A 13,001-nucleotide genomic window follows, 5' to 3' on the forward strand; every position below is an offset into this window, starting at 1 on the left:
CTATACACATGTTCGTCTCTTTATAATTATATTAATTATATTATCTAGTTTTTTAAGTCTAATTTTTAAGAGTTTAATACGCAGGTCTGTTTCTCTAGCTAATTTTCTATTAGCTAGTTTTATAGGACCAGCTTTGGTGGTCAACTTTGGCTGCAGTTGTGTAAATTATATATATATATATATTCACCTAATTAAACTGCATATATATATATATATATATATATATATATATATATATGTTATATTATATTGGTATATATAGGATTCCAAAAACTTTGCCATGGATGTCTAATCTATGTATAAATTATAAGGTGCTGCAATGCAACTAGTCCCCTGACATGCATCTTTCACATATACATATAGCACTACTTAGTCTTAGTGTGTGCGTAATGGAGAACAATCGTCAGCAGATTACTAAGCTACCATATACAAGTTTATTGTTCAAATTATAAATTATAAGCTATCATATCCGCATATTATTATCGTGTGGATATTATTGTAAATATGGAGGAACACAGGGAGAGATAATAGAAAATACGTAGTGTTTGCACGATAATAATGTCCGAAAATCCACATATGGGAGAATTTATATATATAAGATTTATATGAAGAAAAAAATTCGAGCTTTTGGGAGAAGAAACACACCCAGTTATTTGAAAGGCCATCAGATCAGGGCATGCGTATAAGATGAGTGCAGCAAATCCCTTGAATATATCAGTCATGGGGAAGAACGAAATGACTTGTCCAAAACAAGGTCATCTCTGGATTAATATAACAAATCCTGTTATTATTATTATAATTAAGATAGAAGGTTGTTTTATATTTGGATGGGACATGATGCACGACAAAATTCAAGTTAGATAGATTAATATGAATTAAAGGAAAACTTTAAAGGATATCTTCTTGGCTCTCAAAGGATATATATAGATGATGATATAATCCCAGGCCAAAGCCAGATATGGAGTTGTATATACTAAAACATGGAGGACCCTCTTCACATGGGACTCACATGTCATTGTTTAATCAACCCTAATTAATTTACATTTGTTTATAATAATATTACCTAGTAATTTGCATACAACATTCGTTCTAAATTATAAAATTATTTATATAGAATGGTAAAAGTAGTTTTGCGATGTGGATGGAACCCACCTTGAGAAGATTAATATTAAAAGCAGACCAGGATGATTACAATTAAATAATCTTGGGACGACTAAGACTAGAAAACAAATAAAACCTCCTTTTCGTGCACCAGTAGTTGTCTTTGCTCATTGCTGCTCATTGCTCTATGCTGGTGTAGTTTTACCAACATGTTTTGAAGCCCCCGGTTCTGTATGAAAGTCTAAACAACGCAATTAACTATAATACTTTGGAAAGGGAATCCGCAAAAACGGCATTAAGGAAATGAGGACAACCCAATAAAGTTGAAGTTGCATAATATAATAATAATAAATTAATTAATTAATTAATTAATGGAAACCCTACTGACATAATTAACGAATAAAATAAATCATCATGCATCACCGGTGGAGAAAAAACTGAAAGCATATTATCACTTTCCAACTCTACCTCTGATGCCATGGTGAATGTGAATGATGCAAACACAATTAATTTATAAATATTAATTAAAATTTGTATTGGATTGGATTGGATGCATGCACCTGCCGTGGAGTACACGTTGTCTTTGGCCGGATTAGGTGCTCTGCTCTCCTACTTCACTGCTGTCCTGCAAAAGCTACTAATAGGGCATTCGTTCATTAATATTATAATTAATTTTATATTAAAAGATGGATGCAGTGCAGTGCAGTGCAGGCTTGCTTTTGTAATTGACGTGCTTCAAGCATGTTTACCACTACTTTAATGCTAAAACGCTTTGAACCTAATTAAATTAAATTAAATTAAATTAAATTAAATTAAATTAAATTACGCAGCTATATATTCTGTATGAACTGATCGCTATTCGAATGACAACACGACAACCAGCTCTTGGATCTCATTTAGATTGATCAACAAGTCATATACAATCTTGGATCTCATTTAGATTGATTAGAATATTTACTTTAATCATGATTCATGGGATGGGAGTGCCTATCTTAATTAATTTTCCTCCTTTCAATTAATCTGTAAGATGTGCATACCAGTCACAATCTGCTTTTGTGTTAATTAATGTCTTTAGTTTACGATTTACATATTTAAATGCAAGCTTTAGCTTAGAATAGCTTTTCAATAGCCTGATTACTTTATAAACCTCTGCAGACTGCAGTTCAGTAAAACAGGTGGTGTTCCATTATTTCGAGCAGGAACAAACCAAATTGTTAAAGGGAGGAATTGATCATTACAAAAAACCTTTGTAAGGCCAACTTTGTTTCAGATATTGCATGGAGATTATTAGAAGAAAAACAATTTTATATATATATATTTTTCAAATGTTCGCACATTATTATTATACAAATATTATAATGAACGAAGAAGGAAAATAAAGAGAAGTAGTAAAAAAGGATGGTTTGGGTTGAATAATTGGGTACCAATTCCAAAGGAACTGGTTTAGGGTTTCCTTTTGACATTTTGACCAAGAACGGATCAGTTTGACTAAACTTAGAGAACAGCCCAAACTTAGGTCATTTTGGTCAGGTAGGGAGCTCGGTATACTACACGTGGATGATGTGGGCATTTTGGTCCATAGAGAACCGCCGGGTTTTGGTTATCCCCTATCCAGGATACGGATACATGTATCAAGCAAATGGAATTCGACCCGTCCATTGTCCACTACCCTACCCATTTGTAGCCGTAACAAAATTTACTCAGTTTTGGAAAAAAAAGTTTAGAGCTTAATTCCTTCATAGCGACGTAGCCAGGAATTCTCTCAAGGAGGGTCAACATTATTAGCCAAGATAAATGGAAAAGCCATACCACCACCAGACTTGGACTATGATGGTTTAGAGGAGAAGAAAAATGCATACAAGTGTTAGAAATGTGCCCTAAGAGCCAATACATTTGATGTAATCTCCTTAGAATACATTTCGTATATGATAAATAAAGGGCAATATTATTTTGTTATCTTTTATGTCGTGTAAAGAAACAAAAGTCCAGGGTGTACTAAATAAGAGATAAAGTAATCTAAAGAAGTTTAGATTCGGGAGACCTTTAATCTCTAACTGTAGTATCCCAAAATGTTCCTAATCATAAGGTTATCAAATGGGCATTGATAAACCGTCAAGATTGGCACATACTATGTATGCTCAATGATGAGGATGGTTGGTCTCAAACCATTTGTGTAGTTGACACTAATACAAGTATGTGGGTGCTCATTAGTGAATGAGTACACTGAACGCGATCAACCGGAGTTCTCGTATGGAGTATTTATCTATATGTCAAACGAGAACTCATAGTTGCAATAATGCAAATTAGTCCTTAGACCTGAGGCATCATGGTTGTCTTGTGATGCGTTATTTATCTTTGATAGCTCACAAAGGCAAGTCGTAAAAGATTTTCCTTATGTGTTATTGGGATCTCTTAATTCATCATAGAGGCATGTGAATGTACAATAAGGAATCTCTACCTTGATAAAGAAAGGAGAATGTTTCAAGATATGATTCAGTGAATCTTCGGCCGAAGTACTTGAACATGATTTAGAAAGTGTTTTTAATTGTGTTCTATTGAATCATATGAGTTTAATCATATTAGGGGTTTGACATTATCAATCCGTACCCTAACAATATGATTGGAAACATTGTATAAGAGAAGGACCGTATTGCATTGCAATTCCAACTGAATAGGTTCTTCATCTATTCTAATTAGCTTGGGTAGCCATGATATATTGCTAGATGTCACTCTTGGCTTGTGGAAGTCCTAGGATTGATTGTGATCGATCCAAATAAAGGAAGAATTAAAAGGGGGTTTTAATTCCAGTTGGTTAGAAAGAGTTCTAATGTATTCCCACTGCCTTGCTAAATTAGAACCTAATGGATCGCACACCTTAAATGGTTAACTTTGAGTAATACAAATGAGAATGAGGAAATCAATTTGATTGATTTGATGTGGATGATTTACTACGTGTAAAAATGTATTTGGGCCTCGGTAATAGTTAATGAGAAGCCCAAATGATTGGGTATCAAGCCCATGGACTTAAGACACCTAAATTATGGCTTAAGTGTCATAAGGCCCAATTTTGGAAGCCCAATGGGGTTTGGCCGAAAATGCTTAAGTAAAGGTGTATGGGAATTGTTTCTATAAGCTCAATTACACACAAACACAATCCAACATCAACCAAATAGGTTTGGGAGATCAAAGAGAGACAATTGTGAGTTTTCAAGAGTGAAACACAATCATCTTTCAAAGGGGTTTAGATTGAAACCAATCTTGAGGATCTTGCACTAGCATCCTTGTATTCTCAAGATACTTCTTCTCATCTCAAGGTTCCATTGGTGTGGAGACTTAGAGGCCATATACTTTTGTGGCTCACAAGGAGGAGAAAGATCAAGAGGAGATCAACAAAGGGAAATCATCAAGAGAAGACCAAAACACAACTTGGTTCATATAATTGCTTCAAGGGTAATTATATCTTATCCTTTCTCTTGAATTTTCATTTATGAAAAACATATCAATGTTCATGGCTTAAGATACTTGGAAGAAGTTTTGTTTTGAATTTAAACAACCACCTTATTCTTCCGCTGCAATTAATTTGATTAATTTGTATGTTTAATGTTCAAATCAACTTCTTAAAAATGTTTTAAAACCAACAATTGGTATCAGAGCCATAGGTCATGAACTTGATATGATTCTAGGGTTTAGAGATGCATATGTGGGTTATAAATTCATTTAAAAGTATAATGGTTATACTTGATTTATTTTGATATGATTGAATGTAAATCAAATGGAGTGAAAGGGGTTGTTTGGGATTTTGAATTTCCGGATTTATGTTTTGATGATTGATGCTCTCTTTGTATGCATATATGTATGTATGAACATTAGAGCATAGTTGCATTAAAACCCCATGATTTTAACTTCATGAAATATATGATATTAAGAGCATGAGATGGTTAAAATGGAATATGGATTTTTCCGGAAATAGCATGAACATTCATATAAGTTCATATGCATGTTCTTGGTGTTCTTGATGTTCTTGTTATGGGATCTTTTTGATCCATAAGTTAGGTGACTAATTTTGATGATTGTGTTTAGTGGAATTTTCCACCAAAATAGGTCAAAAGATGATGATGGTGTTTTATTATAAAATTAAAAGTTTTTCAAAAATGTTTCCACTTAATAAACATTTACCCACCACACTAAATTTAATAAGATTACTTTGGTGAGTGTGTGGGGCTATCTAGATTTAAATTATGGTGATTTGATATAAAATGCAAAAGTTGTTCAAATTATTCCCATCACTAATTTTTTACCCACCACACTAAAATTAATTTTGATTACTTTGGTGAGTGTGGTTGGCCTACCTAGTCACATTCATGATTATTCACCTTGTTGGAATAATCATGATCACCACTTTGTATTATACAAATGCATGCTTTAACCCCACACCCTAGTGGATCAACTTTGGATCCATTATTAATTGTTGAATAGTTTTGGACCTAATTACTATATATGATAAGTGTAACTATGTCCAATAGATTTCCACAATTACTTTTGCTATTGTAGTAAAACGTTTTCACTCCATGGTAAATTTATTTTGAATATGGTTACCACTTGAATTAAACCCACATATGTATGCAACCCAAGAGCATGTATTTACATTGCTAGTTTAATTGTTTAAAGCGTTTAAATAATTAAAGGATGGTTATGGACTTAGACCAAACAATTGAGCTATGTGATTGGCCGCTTATTGGATATGTATTCGTTTTTGATTGGCTATGTAATAATGAAATGGCTTTCATGCCTAATTTATTTGGCTATGTAATAATGAAATGGCTTTCATGCCTAATTTATTTTTTATGCGTGCGTAATTAAAATGAATCACCTTCCAAGACCATGATCCAACATGGTGGCTCGTGTTGGATCAACAAGAAAGTCCATAATCATCCTCTAAGCCCAACGCAATTTGAATGTTCGGTAATGACAATAATTAACCAATTAGTAGCACCATATATTCTCGCTATCTTAAGCAAATGGTTTCTAAAATATTTAGTGGGAGTATTATGTGCTACTAATATGTTGCATTGGGAACCATTTAATGAGATTAGATAGGTAATTTTAACAGGATTAAAATTGGATTAAAATGAGACCAATTCAACTACCCTCAAAGCAATATTAAGTTGATAAGCGAAATGGCATTTTGAATGCTATTTTGTGGCCTTCCACCGTGGTAGTCTCTTATTGGGTGGCACATTTACACTTTGTTGTACCTCAGTGAGGCAACATCCAGTACTTGTAACCATCCAAGGGAAGCCTATTACACATACTTGATGTAGTGCGGATAGATAACGAGTGTGGCCAACAAATCGTTAGGTTGAGGTCATGCTTGAAACCCTATACCCACAAGCATGGTGGGAATAACTTAACTAAGACGAACGAAACCAACAAACTGTTAGGTTGAGGTCTAGTTCTCTAGAGGCCATAGTGATGGGTATTCACATGAATGATGTGATTGGATAAGAGTATCCTCTCATTAGTAAGATAGCAATCCAACAAACTGTTAGGTTGAGGAAAACTATATGAAAATGAGACTCCCATCCCCACTAAGAGTTTCAACGGAAACTCTCGGATTTCAAGAGGGATATGAAATTTGCCAAAAATAGTGGGAGCTACCATCATGACTTAAAGACCCTAAGTTTTTGGTAGAAGATTAATCTAAACTAAATTTTTTTTACGTTGTTGCAGAATTTTCAAATGGCCGTTAAAAACCCAATCTCATCGATACTTAACAATTACATCCTTGATGGCACGAACTATCCGGGTTGGCTTCGCAAAATGAAACTTGTCCTTAAAATGGATGAGATTGATTATGTGTTGACACAAGCCCCACCACATATTGCTCCTGACGAAGAAGCTACTCAGGAAGAGATAACTGCTTATGAGAAGCATGTTAAGGATGATAGTAGAGGTAAATGTTACTTACTAGCATCCATGAATGATGAGCTACTAAAACAACATGAAGATATGGAAGATTGTGCTTCCATATTGCTTCACCTTAATGAACTTTATGGTGAAGCTACTCGTAGCTTGCGATTCAATACAATATGTGAACTTGTCAACACAAAGATGACAAGAGGGACTCCGGTTAATCAGCATGGTCTCAAGATAATATCATTGCTTGAGAAATTAGAAAAATTGGATTGTCCATTTAATGCTGAAGTTCAACAAGATTTTTTTCTTTCGTCCCTCTCATCAGATTTTTCCCAATTTGTTATGAACTATAATATGGGAAAGATGGAAAGTTCTTTATCTGAGCTACTCAATATGGCTATAGTAGCTGAAAAGAATATCTCAAAGGATAAAGGGCTGAAAGGGACAGTTGCGGTGTTTGAAAAGAGTTCTTCCTCCTCTTCCAAATCCAAACCGAAAGCTAAGGATAAGGGAAAGAAGAAGAAAGGTTTTCTAAAACCCAAGGAAAGAAAAATAACAAAGAAAGGCAAGGAACCGAAAGGAACTTGCTTTCACTGTGGAAAGGATGGACATTGGAAGAGAAATTGCAAGGATTACCTCGCAAGCTTAAAGAACAAGCCTTCGGAAGGTAACACTCTTGTTCTTGAATCAGTTTTTACAGTTAATACTTCTACCTGGATAGTTGATTCAGGAGCTAGTCAACATATTTGCAATTGTGTGCAGGGACTAGTAGGAAGTAGAAGACTCGGAAAAGGAGAAATGGTGCTAACTGTGGGTAATGGCACTAAGGTAGCTGCCAAAGCTGTAGGCACCTATCGTCTCAATCTACCTTCCGGGGAGACCCTGAATTTGAATAATTGTTATTTCATTTCTGGTTGTGTAAAGAACTTAATATCTGTCTCTATGCTTTTAAGAGACGGATTTGTTGTTTTGTTTGACAAACTACTTTGTTCTATTTCACATAATAATCGAATTATTGCTTATGCAAATTTGATTGATGGTCTTTTTCATTTAGAAATGAATGGTAGTATTAACTGTATAGATAAAGATGCACCTAGAGCTAAAAGGCCTAGAGAAGTGGATAACTCAACTAAATTGTGGCACCTCAAACTTGGACACATTGGCCAAGATAGGATTCACCGGATGGCAAAAGATGGATGCCTTGGATCTTTAGACCCTGCTCCTATGCCTACTTGTGAATCTTATCTACAAGGTAAAATGACCAAGTCTCCTTTTACAGGAAAAGGAGAAAGAGTTACAGAGTTGTTGGGGTTAATCCACACAGATGTTTGTGGACCTTTGTCTACAAACGCAAGGGGAGGTTATTCATACTTCATTACCTTTACTGATGATCATTCACGGTTCGGGTACTTATACTTAATGAAGCATAAGTCTGAATCTTTTGAAAAGTTTCAGGAATTCAGAAATGAAGTTGAAAACCAAACAGGCAAGAGTATTAAAATCCTTAGATCCGATCGAGGAGGTGAATACTTAAGCACAGAGTTTCTTGATTACCTCAAGGAACATGGCATCTTATCACAATGGACTCCACCAGGGACTCCACAACATAATGGGGTTTCTGAAAGGAGAAATCGAACCTTAATGGATATGGTTCGTTCCATGATGAGCTATACTGATTTACCTATATCCTTTTGGGGATATGCACTTGAAACAGCAATTCATTTGTTAAATAGAGTGCCTTCCAAGTCTGTTCCACAAACTCCATACGAAATGTGGTTTGGGAAGAAACCAAGTCTTGGTTATATCAAGATTTGGGGTTGTCCAGCATATGTCAAAAGACAAGATGTGGATAAACTAGATGCAAGGTCAGTGAAGTGTAGATTTATCGGGTATCCCAAGGAAACTATGGGATATTACTTCTATCACATCGACGAGCAAAAGGTGTTCGTCGCAAGGTCAGCTACCTTCTTGGAAAGAGAATACACTCTTGATGGGAAAGGGGGACATGAGATAGAACTCAAGGAATTGTCCAAAGAGCTAGAAATCAACACTGAACTGAATGCAATCCCAGATCCACAAACTGATATGACACAAACTCCGCGTAGTTCAAGTAGGGTTAGAAGAATGCCTGAGAGGTATTACGGTTTCCTTCATGAAAACGAAGGAGAGTTAAATCTCCTAAGTGATTGTAAGGATATTGAAGACCCTTCGAACTACAATGAGGCAATGTCAGACATTGACTCACAGAAATGGCTTGGAGCCATGAAATCCGAAATGGATTCTATGTATACCAACCAAGTCTGGACTCTAGTTGATCCGCCTCCTGGTATTGTACCAATAGGAAATAAATGGATCTTTAAGAGGAAGATAGGCTCAGATGGGAAAATAGAAACCTACAAGGCAAGGCTAGTAGCAAAGGGCTACAAGCAGAGAGAAGGGATTGACTATGAAGAAACCTTCTCTCCTGTTGCTATGACAAAGTCTATTCGGATTTTGCTTGCAATAGCTGCATACCATGATTATGAGATTTGGCAAATGGATGTGAAGACGGCTTTTCTTAATGGCCACCTTCAGGAAGAACTATACATGGATCAACCTGAAGGCTTCATTTCTACAGCTGATAAGCATAAGGTATGCAAGCTACATAAATCCATTTATGGGTTGAAGCAAGCTTCTAGGAGTTGGAACATCCGCTTTGATGAAGTTGTCAAATCGTTTGACTTCATGCAAAACATGGATGACCAATGTGTGTACAAAAGGGTCAGTGGGAGTTCGGTAGTATTCCTAGTGTTGTATGTAGATGACATACTGATTATTGGAAACGATATAGGAATGCTATCTTCAGTGAAGCTGTGGCTCACTAAATCATTCGCAATGAAAGATTTAGGAGAGGCATCTTATATACTTGGTATAAAGATTTATCGTGATAGATCTCAGAGAATAATTGGATTATCTCAATCCTTGTATATAGATAAGGTGCTAAAGAGATTTCATATGGAACAATCTAAGAAAGGGTTACTTCCAGTTAGACATGGACTTCACCTTTCTAAGAACATGTGTCCGAAAACTCCTGAAGATATACAGCAGATGAGTAAAATCCCTTATGCATCAGCAATAGGGAGTCTCATGTATGCCATGGTTTGTACAAGACCGGATATCAGTTATGCTGTTAGTATAACTAGTAGATATCAGTCAAACCCAGGATTAGATCATTGGGGAGCCGTTAAGTGTATCCTTAAATACTTACGAAGAACTAAGGATATGTTCCTTATTTATGGAGGAACATCAGAGTTACAAGTGGAAGCGTTTACCGATTCTGATTTCGCATCTGATGTTGATGATCGTAAATCCACATCTGGGTATGTCTTCATTCTGAATGGAGGTGCTGTTAGTTGGAGAAGCTGTAAACAAAGTGTTACAGCCGACTCCACCACTGAAGCTGAGTACATTGCTGCCTCAGAAGCGGCAAAGGAAGCTGTTTGGATGAAAAAGTTCATTACCGAACTAAATGTGGTTCCAACCATAATGTCACCAGTGCCTTTGTACTGTGACAATAATGGGGCGATAGCTCAAGCCAAGGAACCAAGGTCTCATCAGAGATCCAAACACATTGAAAGAAAATTCCACAAGATTCGAGAACTCATTTCGAATGGTGATGTGTGCATCCTAAAGGTTGCATCAGCAGACAACGTAGCAGATCCACTCACTAAGCCTATGTCACAGTCACAACTGGATAGACATACAGAGAAAATGGGTATTAGATACATGGCTAAATGGCTCTAGTGCAAGTGGGAGATTGTTAGAAATGTGCCCTAAGAGCCAATACATTTGATGTAATCTCCTTAGAATACATTTCGTATATGATAAATAAAGGGCAATATTATTTTGTTATCTTTTATGTCGTGTAAAGAAACAAAAGTCCAGGGTGTACTAAATAAGAGATAAAGTAATCTAAAGAAGTTTAGATTCGGGAGACCTTTAATCTCTAACTGTAGTATCCCAAAATGTTCCTAATCATAAGGTTATCAAATGGGCATTGATAAACCGTCAAGATTGGCACATACTATGTATGCTCAATGATGAGGATGGTTGGTCTCAAACCATTTGTGTAGTTGACACTAATACAAGTATGTGGGTGCTCATTAGTGAATGAGTACACTGAACGCGATCAACCGGAGTTCTCGTATGGAGTATTTATCTATATGTCAAACGAGAACTCATAGTTGCAATAATGCAAATTAGTCCTTAGACCTGAGGCATCATGGTTGTCTTGTGATGCGTTATTTATCTTTGATAGCTCACAAAGGCAAGTCGTAAAAGATTTTCCTTATGTGTTATTGGGATCTCTTAATTCATCATAGAGGCATGTGAATGTACAATAAGGAATCTCTACCTTGATAAAGAAAGGAGAATGTTTCAAGATATGATTCAGTGAATCTTCGGCCGAAGTACTTGAACATGATTTAGAAAGTGTTTTTTAATTGTGTTCTATTGAATCATATGAGTTTAATCATATTAGGGGTTTGACATTATCAATCCGTACCCTAACAATATGATTGGAAACATTGTATAAGAGAAGGACCGTATTGCATTGCAATTCCAACTGAATAGGTTCTTCATCTATTCTAATTAGCTTGGGTAGCCATGATATATTGCTAGATGTCACTCTTGGCTTGTGGAAGTCCTAGGATTGATTGTGATCGATCCAAATAAAGGAAGAATTAAAAGGGGGTTTTAATTCCAGTTGGTTAGAAAGAGTTCTAATGTATTCCCACTGCCTTGCTAAATTAGAACCTAATGGATCGCACACCTTAAATGGTTAACTTTGAGTAATACAAATGAGAATGAGGAAATCAATTTGATTGATTTGATGTGGATGATTTACTACGTGTAAAAATGTATTTGGGCCTCGGTAATAGTTAATGAGAAGCCCAAATGATTGGGTATCAAGCCCATGGACTTAAGACACCTAAATTATGGCTTAAGTGTCATAAGGCCCAATTTTGGAAGCCCAATGGGGTTTGGCCGAAAATGCTTAAGTAAAGGTGTATGGGAATTGTTTCTATAAGCTCAATTACACACAAACACAATCCAACATCAACCAAATAGGTTTGGGAGATCAAAGAGAGACAATTGTGAGTTTTCAAGAGTGAAACACAATCATCTTTCAAAGGGGTTTAGATTGAAACCAATCTTGAGGATCTTGCACTAGCATCCTTGTATTCTCAAGATACTTCTTCTCATCTCAAGGTTCCATTGGTGTGGAGACTTAGAGGCCATATACTTTTGTGGCTCACAAGGAGGAGAAAGATCAAGAGGAGATCAACAAAGGGAAATCATCAAGAGAAGACCAAAACACAACTTGGTTCATATAATTGCTTCAAGGGTAATTATATCTTATCCTTTCTCTTGAATTTTCATTTATGAAAAACATATCAATGTTCATGGCTTAAGATACTTGGAAGAAGTTTTGTTTTGAATTTAAACAACCACCTTATTCTTCCGCTGCAATTAATTTGATTAATTTGTATGTTTAATGTTCAAATCAACTTCTTAAAAATGTTTTAAAACCAACAACAAGGATGTGCCATGAGAATAAAACTATGAGATAATAGATTAATAACCTAAAATCTTAAGTATCCATTATTTTTCTACATAAATATTTTAGAATAAGTTCAATTATATAAGAAAACTTTGATGGTTGTTGTTCCAAAAATATTTAATGGGTTTTAAGACAATATTGGAAGATGTTGCTAATTAAACTGAACATGAATAAAAACACTTACGTGGTAGAAGGTCAAACCAGTTGCTCTACCACCCACTTCCATATGCTTCATCAAGGGTGGAATCAGGAATTTTTCAACGGGTGGGCTAGCTAAAGTTATTAGCTTAAAATTTAATGATTATTTTTTTTGGTACGTATACTTACAATTTCTATAGTCTTTGTAGAAATAAAAGTAAACATTAAATCATATAAACCACGC

This window comes from Prunus avium, chromosome 6 (genome assembly GCF_965620075.1).
Source record: "Prunus avium chromosome 6, drPruAviu1.hap1.1, whole genome shotgun sequence".
Lineage (NCBI taxonomy): Eukaryota > Viridiplantae > Streptophyta > Magnoliopsida > Rosales > Rosaceae > Prunus > Prunus avium.